Here is a 12,154-nt window from a genome sequence, read left to right on the forward strand (position 1 = left end):
CTTTTAATTGCCGTATGCTTGTTTGTGTTTTTCTATAATCCCGAGAGCTGGTGTCTCAGGCTCGATTCGCCTCCATGCAATGTTGCCTTTTGATCGTTTCTGCCGTACTTTCCAAAAATACAGAGGCAGAAAATGCATTGATGTGGACGTATTCCCTAGGAACCCATGTTAATGTCCTTTTTGCAACAAAAAAAAAAGTGTGAAAAAAACGCATTGGTGTGAATGGAGCCTTAGAAATCATTCAGACTGGCACTGAGGGCCACTCTTCCGCGCTGAACTGCTTTTTGCTGCATGTGCATCCGCCTCGGAGCTGCCCGCAGGCAGTCCATAGACGTGGAAGCAGAGGCTGCACCGACAGTGGCATATCAAAAATGTGTAGCCTCTGCTTCCACTTCTATGGACTGCCTGCGGGCAGCTCAGAGGGCGGATGCACATGCAGCAAGGAGGCCAGATCTCGATGCCGGTTTGAATGAGCCCTTATACTGTACATGCCCAGTATCCATCTTAAAGGGGTGGTTCACCCTAAAAACTACTTTCTTATTGCACTGCCCCCCCACATTACAATACGATTAAGCCTATTATTATTTTTTTGATGCTGTACATACCTTTGTACAGCATATTCACCCGTGGCTTCCGGCTTGCGAGTCCCGCGAGAGTGGGCGTTCCTAACATGTCTGTGATTGACGTTTTGCCCAAAAACGAGCTCCCCCCCCCCCCCCCCCCCCCCCGTCTCGTAAGCCGCGTCACGATTGGCGAAAGGAGCCGAACGGCGATGCGCAGTATAGCGCCGACTCGCCGTTCGGCTCCTTTCGCAAACCGTGACGCGGCTTACGTGACGGGGGGGGGGGGAGCTCGTTTTTGGGCAAAACGTTAATCAGACATGTTAGGAATGCCCACTCCCGCGGGACTCGCAACCCGGATGCCACGGGTGAATATGCTGTACAAAGGTATGTACAGCATCAAAAAAAATAATAATAGGCTTAATCGTATTGTAATGTGGGGGGCCATTGTAATAAAAAAAAGTAGTTTTTAGGGTGAACCACCCCTTTAAAGTGGTCATTCTTGGTCAGATCGGAGAGATCAGCATGACTTGTCTTTTATGGTCAGCAGTAATGGTAACGGCTCCCCGGAAGATACCAGTGATCTGCCGATATGGTTCTGGCTAACGTGAAAGTTCCTTTAAGGACTCCGCAGGCGCAAACTTGCCGACGGAAATCTCCGAACCTCGGCCGGCATCCAGGGCGACGTGGATTTCGAGAAAAAGTGGCCAGTCGGCCTCACGCTCCGCTCGCTCGGCCTCCTGGCTCTTTTTTTAACATCCTCCAATCCACGGGGATGTTAAAGAATGAGCCTGGATGCCGGGCGAGGTTCGGAGATTTCCGTCGGCAAGTTTGCGCCTGCGCAGTCCTTGAAGGAACTTTCCCGTTAGGGGAACCTTAAGGACAAGTCACCGGCATCGGTAGCAAAAAAACGGCAGAAGTCTTTTTAGGTTGCGTCTGGTACACACAGGCTTGGGTGTTGGGCAACATCGGCCCTTGTGTATGGCAGCCGATTCGATGGAAAACCAACAGCCGGTGGGTTCCTGATCAGTGTTATCAGCCAGTGGTTAAGGGGGGACAACTCTCCCTCCCCCTGTCAGTACAGAAAACTCCCCTGCTGTTCTAACATCAGATTGTTAGTACGGCGGATTGTTAGTACAGCAGCTCAGACCCAAGCTGTCAGGTTTTTCTTGGATTTAAAGGAAATGACTAGTGTGTACTAGGCTTTAGTTTGGAAAAAAAAGCCATTCCCATGTGTCTCTTTATAAGGAAGCCATTGGCCTTCAAACAAGTTACTGCATTTTTCTTTTCTTTTTTTTTTCTCTCTAAATCATTCCAATGATGCCATATACAAATCTCTCTGCTCCAGAGCAGACCTTCAGTATTTCATCTTATCGTTCAATCTAGGGACAATTATAAAAAAAAAATTCTGCAATCATATTTTTAATTTTTTTTCCCCCAACAATCATCCAATTCAATCTTGGTTACAATCAAATGTCAATATGGTATAATTATAACCTTTCCAGAAATGTAATTATTCAAATATCCTCTTGGGGGGGGGGGGGGGGCCCCTTTCACACGGAGCGGATCTGTCGGACGGGCTCCGATTTGGTCAGCGGGGGGGAGATCCCTCCATTGATCCCCTGCTGAGCAGGCGGATCACAGTCACTGCTGAGCCGCCCCGCTGTTTTCTATGGGAAGATCGATTTTTTTCAAAAGGGACAGCCTTTCAGTTGTTCCGATCCGCTGGATGGATGGCGAACGTGTCGCCACCTGTTTTTTTGTTTTGAGCAGATCTTTTTGGATCGGATGGAAGTCGGGTGTCGGTGGTCACATATCCACCTGACCATGGAAGTCAATGGGTGTCCCGCTCGAAACCGCCTGGGGGGAAAGGGGATAGGCAGATCCAAGGGGGGCGATCGTGTGAAAGGAACCTTATACAAGAACAAAGAGTAAATCCAATATAAAATATACTAAACCAAAACAAAAGGGACAATATAAATGACCCGGGCATATTCCTCGGCCCTGGAATTCTTAGTATTGTGTGTGTTTAGGAAACTTTTTCCTAGAAAACTCTACAGCTGAGAAATCGCTCACACGTCTGCTAAACTCCGTTTTTATGTTGGGGAAATATCATCTTCGATTATTCCTCCGGGGTCACTAGTCGTCAGAGTATTGACCGGCCTTCTTCTCATCAACATGGTGGTTGTATACCAAATGTCGGCCTCCATTCTCCAAGACGACAACTAGTGCCTGTCGGGGTGGAGCGGCCGCCTCGATCCTCGCCTCTGTGCCCACTGATGTCAGTGCCTTGAAATGTGTCGGTGTAAATGCTGATTGAGTGGGGGGAGGGGGGATTAATATACATTCCTATACTGGACAAGCTTGAAGTTTTTTTCAATGTTCATCTCAGAGCTTCATCTCAAATGTTTTTTTTGTTTTTATTGGGGTATTTGTTTAGTTGGGGGGGAGGGCGGGTTTGTATTTTGTATTGGGTTTGTTAAAAAAAAATTGGTACTTTTTTTGCTTTTATATAAATCAGTGATAAACCAACTCAACTGTGTTTGTGGTTTTTATTATAATTTATTTTTTATTTTTTTCCCTTTTTATAATACTGCAGCTTTGTATAAATTCTAGAACTGTTCTATAAAGCTGGCCACAGATGGTTCCTGCTGAACAGGCCGAGACTCTAATCGTGTATAATAGAGCTGTACGATTAATCGCGAAGAAACTAAATTGCGATCTTTTTTTCCTTCCCGATCTTCAAAAAAGCATGTCACTATCTTTCTAACAAATGTTCTCGCAGCTGGAAAAACCGCCTGCCAAGTTTAATCGCAACATGGCGGATAAGAGCCGGGTCACACAGGGGCGACCTCTCAGGCGACTCAGCCGCCTGACAAGTCGCGGTCCGCAGTAGTCAATGGAACCGTTGTAATAGGAGCGACACAAGTCGCTCCGACTTAGAAAAAGGTTCATGTACGACTTTGGGGGCGACTTGCATTGACTTCAATACAGAAGTCATTTTGCAAGTTGCCTCTCAAATCGCCTCGCCGAGTCGCCCCCAAAGTCGCGCCGCCTGTGTGTGAACCGACTCTTGGTGGAAACAAAGTATCATTTTGTTCTTTTATCAAAGGAAAGAACTCGGGTGTGTGGATGAAGGAACTTTAAGCATTTAAAGACCAAACCTTTCCTGACATTTGTTGCCTACAAGAAAATTACTTGGACACCCAAAAATGTCATTTTTATTTATTTGTATAGTGGCGAGCTTAGAAAATAAAATGGTGGTTGTTGCAATATTTTATGTTGCACCGTTTTTGCGCAGCCGTTTTGGAAATGCAATTTTTATTTAAAAAAAAAAATACACGTTAATGAATTATAAAAAAAATTAAATTTAAGTTGGCCCAATATTTTTTTTTTTTTTTTTTTTTTTTTTGTATAATATGAAAGAAGATGTTGCATCATGAGATACGTGATCTTTATACTAAGCAAATAAATCGTGATTCTCATTTTACCCAGAATCGTACAGCTCTTAATATATACGCAGGCTGAATGTACCCAAGGTGCTTGATCGCTCAAAGTAGATGTAAACCCCCCTCTCATCCTTTCTAAACTACTGCCATAGTGCTGATCCATAAGGATAGACATGTATCCTTGCCTGTCAAATGTCTCCCCTCTGTTTGTTTATAAGACTTGAAACTGCAGATTATGTGGGTGGGTCTGTTGTCTGGAGCTCGGTGGGTGGAGTCGTGATGTCAGTACACTCCCCGCCCTCCTCTACACTCCCGCCCTCCCTTCCTTTACACTCCCCTTGTCAACATTACACTCCCCTTGTCAACATGTATGTTTTTCCTGTGTATTCCATTACACTAAATTCTGCTATGATCACTAACATCCAGTCAAAATCCAGAAAAGTAACCACATGACTTCAGAAAAGGGGTGGGAATAATAAAAAAAAAAAATGCCCGTCTCAGGCTAGTGCATGAGATATGTAAGTAACCTGTCATTAATTCACAGCAAGGGGGAGGAAAGGCTTCCCTTGCCCTCAGGAGAACACCATGGCTTTGTGGGAAGGATTCCCCATCACTGTCTGTGATGGGGGGGAGAATCAAATTTTTATATATATATATATATATATATATATATATATATATATATATATATATATATATATATATATATATATATATATATAATGTGTTTGTTTTATTTACTGCAATCCATGGTTGTAGTTAATAAAATGGCTGTCTATGTCTGGCCTAACTGAAGGAACAGAAGAGACTGTGGCCTCCTGGAGTCGGTCGGGGGATGCCTTCTAGCTGTGCTGTGAAAAGTGAAGGCACATCAAGCAATAAATAAAATTACACATAAATCTAGTAAACTGACAAAATTTTCCTCTGGCTATAAAGTGTCAATACAGATAAAAATGTGGCGCTCAAAATGGTGAGAGAAAATACAAATGTAAAGAAAGGTAACTATACCAGAAGCAACAATATCATATAAATGAATATAACACTATATGTTATGTGTATGAACAAAGTGAACTTGAGGTGAATGTTCTGAAAGTGAATGAATCAAACATACAAAAGTTCTTCTTTTTTTTTTTTTCTGTCCCCCCCCCCCCCCCCCTAGACCTAAACAAGTTTATTAACCCTTGCTGTGTGGAGGGAGTTGGGCTTTAATTGCTAATATAATATGTTGCATGTTACACCCATGTTTAGGGTGTAACATGCTGCAAATAAAAAAAGTGCATTCATGTTGCTATGTACCACCCCAGCCGTGAGCTCTTTAACCCTTTATTAGGACAGTTTACTCATCAACCATAATGGAGATCTCCCAGCACAATACAGTCATGGTTCAATATGGTAGCCAACTCCCTTTAAAGTGATGCTAAACACAAAGGCCTGGATTCACGTACGAGTTGCCCCCGGCGTATCTCCAGAACTCTGAGTCTGAGCCATCGTATCTATGCGCCTGATTCTTAGAATCAGTTACGCATAGATTTGTATTAGATCCGACCGGCGTAAGTCTCTTAACTGCATATTTACGCTGGCCGCTAGGGGCGTGTATGCTGATTTACGCCTAGAAATATGTAAATCAGCTAGATACACAAATTCACGAACGTACGCCCGGCCGACGCAGTACAGATACGCCGTTTACGTTAGGCTGTTCCCGGCGTAAAGTTACCCCTGCTATATGAGGCGTACATGCGGCGTACCAATGTTAAGTATGGAAGTCGTTCCCGCGTTGACTTTTAAAATGTTTACGTCGTTTGCGAATAGGGCTGTACGTAAGTTACGTTCACGTCTAAAGCATAGACGATTTGTGGCGTCATTTCAAGCATGCGCACTGGGATTCTTAACGAACGGCGCAACGTCAAATACTCAGGGTCGCATGTAGTTTAAATAAAACACGCCCACATCATCCACATTTGAATTGGGCGGGGCTTACGCCAGCCTATTTACGATACGCCGCCGCAACTTTGGTTTGAGAATACGGCACTTGCCTGTCAAAGTTGCGGAGGCGTAACGTAAATAGGATACGTTACGCCCGCACAAAGATGCGCGCGTCTATGTGAATCCGGGCCATACTGTTTAATTTACATTGTCCCTTCCATGTCTGTATATGGATGATGGCACTGTGTAGTTTAATAAAAAAAAAACTATGTACCCTATTTTTTTATTTATTTTCCTAATTGATCTACAGCTGTGACATGACCCAGCTCTCTCCCAGCCTGTCTGCAGGGAAACATAAGCAGGAGGAACTTCTAGTCCTCTGCTGATCACATGTTCAAAATAAAACAAAACAGCCCTTGGAATATGGAGTATAATAAATATCAAACACTTTTTTTTACCACTTACAGACCGGAAAATTTTCCTGCTTAACCCCTTAACGCCCGCCGCACGACTATATACGTCCGCAAAATGGCACGGACAGGCAGATGGGCGTATATATACGTCCCCGCCTTCTAGCGGGTGGGGGGTCCGATCGGAACCCCCCCCCCCGCGGCGGGCGGATTCCCTCGGGGAGCGATCCGGGACGACGGCGCGGCTATTCGTTTATAGCCGCTCCGTCGCGATCGCTCCCCGAGGCTGAAGAACGGGGAGAGCCGTATGTAAACACGGCTTCACTGTGGCGGCGTATCGATCGAGTGATCCTTTTTATAAGGGAGACTCTATCAATGACGTCAGTCCTACAGCCACACCCCCCTACAGTTGTAAACACACACTAGGTGAACACTAAATCCTACAGCGCCACCTGTGGTTAACTTCCAAACTGCAACTGTCATTTTCACAATAAAGAATGCAATTTAAATGCCTTTTTTGCTGTGAAAATGACAATGGTCCCAAAAATGTGTCAAAATTGTGCGAAGTGTCCGCCATAATGTCGCAGTCATGAAAAAAATCGCTGATCGCCGCCAATAGTAGTAAGAAATTTTTTTTTTATAAAAATGCAATAAAACTATCCCCTATTTTGTAAACGCTATAAATTTTGTGCAAACCAACCGATAAACGCTTATTGCGATTTTTTTTTTTTTTTTTTTTTTTACCAAAAATAAACTGCAGAGGTGATCAATATACCACCAAAAGAAAGCTCTATTTGTGGGGAAAAAAGGACGCTAATTTTGTTTGGGAGCCACGTCGCACGACCGCGCAATTGTCTGTTAAAGCGACGCAGTGCCAAATCGCAAAACCTGGCCTGGGCATTTAGCTGCAAAATGGTCTGGGGCTTTAGTGGTTAATGACCAGGCCATTTTTTGCGATGCTGTACCGAAACAAAATTGATTTTCTTTTGGTGTTATTTGATCACTTATGCTTTATTTTTTTTGCGCTATAAACAAAGTGTAAATTTTAGAAAAAAAATAAATAAAACTTTTTTTTTTTTTATCAGTTTAGGTGTGTGTGTGTATTTTTTTACAAGTAATTGCAGTGATCTTACATTTTTAGTGATACTGCAACATTGCAGTGGACAGATCGGTCACTTGACACAGTTTTGGGACCATTGACATTTATATAGTGATCAGTGTTATAAAAATGCACTAATTACTGTAAATATCACTGGCAGGAAAGGAGTTAACTGTGTTCCCTAGTGAGTGTTTCTTACTGTATGGGGAAAGGAGACTATGATCCAGGCCTTCTCGTCAAACATCTGTACCTGACCTCACAAATGCGCTTCTGGAAGAATGGTCAAACATTCCCATAGACACACTCCTAAACCTTGTGGACAGCCTTCCCAGAAGAGTTGAAGCTGTTATAGCTGCAAAGGGTGGGCCAACTAAATATTGAACCCTACGGACTAAGACTGGGATGTCATTAAAGTTAATGTGCATATAAAGGCAGGTGTCCCAATACTTTTGGTTATATAGTGTATTTACGTGCATTTCTGTGTGTGTGTGTGTGTTTTTTTTTTTTTTCTCTTACATAAAAAAGTTACACAATTGTTGCACCAACAGAAAATGCAGCTTGGGCCTTCAATCTAAGTGTTGTTTTTTTTTTTTGGGTGGGGGGGGTGTTGGCTCTGCTCCACTTATCCTAAATATCTGTCTTTACTGCCCCCTTCTGTCTTCATGGAGATCTGAAGCACATTGATCACATTCCTGAATTTCTTCCAATTTCTTGGGCAACATTTCTAAGAATTGTCCGTGTCTGAACCTCCTGATTGGCACAAAGCCCTAAAAAGCACCACCCCCCCCGCTCGACCCTTCCCTATACAATGTTGGTATGTGTTCACTGTACTGACATTTCCTGACCCCACCTCGATGTGCATCCACATTAGCTCACCCGATTGATCAATGTTCCAGTCATTAAGTGTACAGGTGTGCCTCTGATGTAATCTTTCATGTTGGCATGCAGGTGTGAAGAGGGCAGTCATGTGCAAAGTGCTGAGCAACGCAACCCAACGTGGTGCGGGTCATTGAGTGCAAAACAATGTCATGTTTTTGGAGCACTAATAAGATATAATTCTCCAGCTCTTCAAAGTCTGTGGTGGCTGCTATAAAGAATGGGTAGAGTTCTGCTTTAAAATGAAAATTAAAGCTGAACTCCACTTTCATTTTAACCCCTTGCCATCCGGGCCAATTCTGGCACTCCTCTTCTGCGTGTAAAACTAATCTTTTTATTTGCTAGAAAATGACTTTTTTATTTTAAAGTGGGGTCCACCCTAAAAAAAAAATAATAATTTGTTTTACTTGCCAGAAATAGCGGTTGCTATGCGGATCTTCCTGATCTGCCTCTTCCTAGTCCGTGGCAGGTCTTCTTCCTCGTCCTCCCCGCGTTGTCTTCTGGGGCATGGTGCACGCTGCCTTCTGGGAACTGTGTGTATCCCAGAAAGCAGCCACCCATTCACAAAGGGCCGCGAGACTCGCACATGCGCAGTAGGAAACGGGCAGTGCGAATGAGGCTTCCTCCCATCCAAAGCTCTACAAAGCATCCAGGATCTAAATACTAGAAGCCGCAAAGGCTCCACTGCCTGTTTCCCTTAGTGATCCGGGATCTAAATACTAGAAGCCGCAAAGGCTCCACTGCCTGTTTCCCTTAGTGAGGATGGCGGCGCCGGGAGCTGCCAGGATCGAGGGATCGGCCTTGGGGGGGGGGCTGTCATCGCAGGCACCTAGGATAGGTAAGTGCCCTTATTAAAAGTCGGCAGCTACAGCGTTTTTTTTAATTGTTTTACAGGTTACCTGTTTAGAGTTAGAGGAAGTCTTGGAATAGAATTGTTGCTCTTGCTCTAATGTTCGTGGCAATACCTCTACAAAGCCTCCAGGATCTAGATACCAGGAAAGATGTGCACTTGGGAATGAGGCTTCCTCCCATTCAAAGCTCTACAAAGCATCCAGCATCTAAATACTAGGTAAGATGAGGACCTGTGAATCGAGGCTTTATCCCATCAAAAGTTCTACAAATCCTCCAGGATCTAGATACTAGAAAAGATGTGCACCTAGGAATGAGGCTTCCTCCTACCCAAAGCTCAACAAGGCCTCCAGGATCTAGATACTAGAAAAGATGTGCACCTAGGAATGAGGCTTCCTCCTACCCAAAGCTCAACAAAGCCTCCAGGATCTAGATACTAGAAAAGATGTGCACCTAGGAATGAGCTCTACAGCCAAAGCTCTACAAAGCCTCCAGTATCTAGAAATCAGGTAAGATGTGGACCAAAGAATGGAGGCTTCATCCCATCCAAAGCTCTACAAGGTCTCCAGGATCTAAATGCTTGGAAAGATGTGCATCTAGGAATGAGGCTTTCTCCAATCCAAACCCTTCAGGATCTAGATACTAGGTAAGATGTTGACCTAGGGATAGAGGTTTCCTCCCTTCCAAAGCTCTTCAAAACCTCCAGGATCTAGATGTTAGGTAAGATGTGGACCTAGGAATGGAGGCTTCATCCTGTCTGAAGCTCTGCAAAGCCTCCAGGATCTAGATATCAGGAAACGTGCGCCTAGGAATGAGGCTTCCTCCTATCCAAAGCTCTACAAAGCCTCCAGGTCCAGGATGTAGATAACAGGTAAGATGTGGACCTAGGAATAGAGGATTCCTCCCATTCAAAGCTCTACAAAGCCTCTAGGATCTAGATACTAGGTAAAATGTGGACCTAGGAATGGAGACTTCATCCCATCTGAAGCTCTACAAAGCCTCCAGGATCCAGATAAGATGTGCACCTGGAAACAAGAGCAGCAGTGATTGGTCTTTATTACAGGAAGCTCCTGCACAGAGATACAATTCTCACAATGGATTACTGCACAGATCTGGAAGAAATAAGAAATACACAATGTAAAAAAAAACATCCGACCCACCCCACTCACCCCCCCCCCCCCCCCGTGGGTGGTACTCATGTGGGCTCTTGGTGGTGATGACGGATGCAGAGCGGATGACTGCGGCCATCTTCTGGATCTCCATACATCCTCCCCAGCCCCATTACTGGCTGATACAATAGCTTTTTCTCTCAGCCAATCATGCTCCTCCTGCTTCATGCTTGGCCAGAAGGAGAAGCAGGAAGACGATAGCGAATATTAATTCGCTATTGTCACATAAGTGGGTAGACTTGGGGCGCAGTGCTCTGCGCCCCGAGCCCACCCTTTTGTGAAGCCAATTAAAGCCTCAGGCTCCAATCATGTGCTGCAAAAAAAAAAACATTGTTATCCTCGTGTCTGGTGCCTCGCATGTGGATTAGGGGGCCAGATGCGAGGATAGGGGGACTGCCCCCCTTTTGGAGTGGCCGTCACTGCTGGACCCCTATTCCATGTTTTGGATGTATTTATGATTTGTTTTTTATAGAACTAGAGATGACAAAATCCTTAATGTTTGCTTTAAGCTGGCCTGTAGGTACTGTATTCAAATGTAAAGTAAAATCAAATTAATTATATTTTAGGGTCCTGCTGATACTCAATGGGACTGTGACTGGTGGCGATGATGATTTGGAAAATCTGGTTAAGGGGGCTTAGAGACATATAAGGCCTCGTACACACGGCCGAGGAACTCGACGTGCCAAACACATCGAGTTCCTCGGCGAGTTCAGCCCTGAAGCCGCCGAGGAGCTCGGCGGGCCGAGTTCTCCCATAGAACAACGAGAAAATGGAGAACATGTTCTCTATTTTCTCGACGAGTTCCTCGGCGGCTCCATCGGGCAGAAAGTGTACACACGACAGAGTTTCTCGGCAGAATCCGGCTCTGACCGAGTTTCTCGCTGAATTCTGCCGAGAAACTCTGTCGTGTGTACGAGGCCTTAGGCAATCCATTGGGGGGGGGGGGGGGGGTCTTTAACCTGAACCCCACATAGTCCAGTCTGTGCACTTGAAGCAGGGCTGTCTGTGACCAAAGGCCTGGATTCAAGAAGCAATTGCGCCTGTGTAACCATAGTTACACAGCGCAATTGCTTACTTGCCCCGGCGTAACGAATGCTCCTGATTCAGGAACCTCGTTACGCCGACTGCAGCCTAAGATATGCGCGGCATAAGGCTCTTATGCCCGCATATCTTAGGCTGCATTCTTGCGATGGCCGCTAGGTGGCGTTCCCCTTGTGCTCAGCGTATAGTATGCAAATTGCATACTAACACCGATTCACAACGTTGCGCGAGCCCTGCATACGCAATTTACGTCGTTTCCGTACGACGGTTTTTGCGTAAGGCTGCCCCTGCTATTAGCAGGGGCAGCCAATGTTGCGTATACCCGTCGTTCCCGCGTCGCGAAATTTGAAATTTACGTAGTTTGCGTAAGTGAATCTTGAAGCAAATGCAACTTTGAAGCAAATGACGTCCTTTTCCGCAATGCACGTCGGGAAAGTTTCCCAACGGGGCATGCGCTCTATGATCGGCGCGGTAACGCGCCTAATTTAAATGATTCCCGCCCCCTACGGGATCATTTAAATTGCGCGCGCTTACGCCGGGCATTTTGCCGGCGCGCCCGCGCAATTTACGGAGCTTCTGCTCGGTGAATCGAGGGCAGCGCAAAAAAATTGCGGGGGCGCAGGGCAAAAACGTTGCCCTGCGCCTCCGTAAAAAAAAAGCGCAATTGTTACTGAATCCGGGCCAAAGTCTAGGACTGTTATCGATGGCAACTAATAGGATACCAAGTGTCATTTATCTAGTGCTGATTAGGAAATGAAAAGGTAACGCTCACCTGACC

The sequence above is a fragment of the Rana temporaria genome, chromosome 6 (assembly GCF_905171775.1).
Source record: "Rana temporaria chromosome 6, aRanTem1.1, whole genome shotgun sequence".
NCBI lineage: Eukaryota > Metazoa > Chordata > Amphibia > Anura > Ranidae > Rana > Rana temporaria.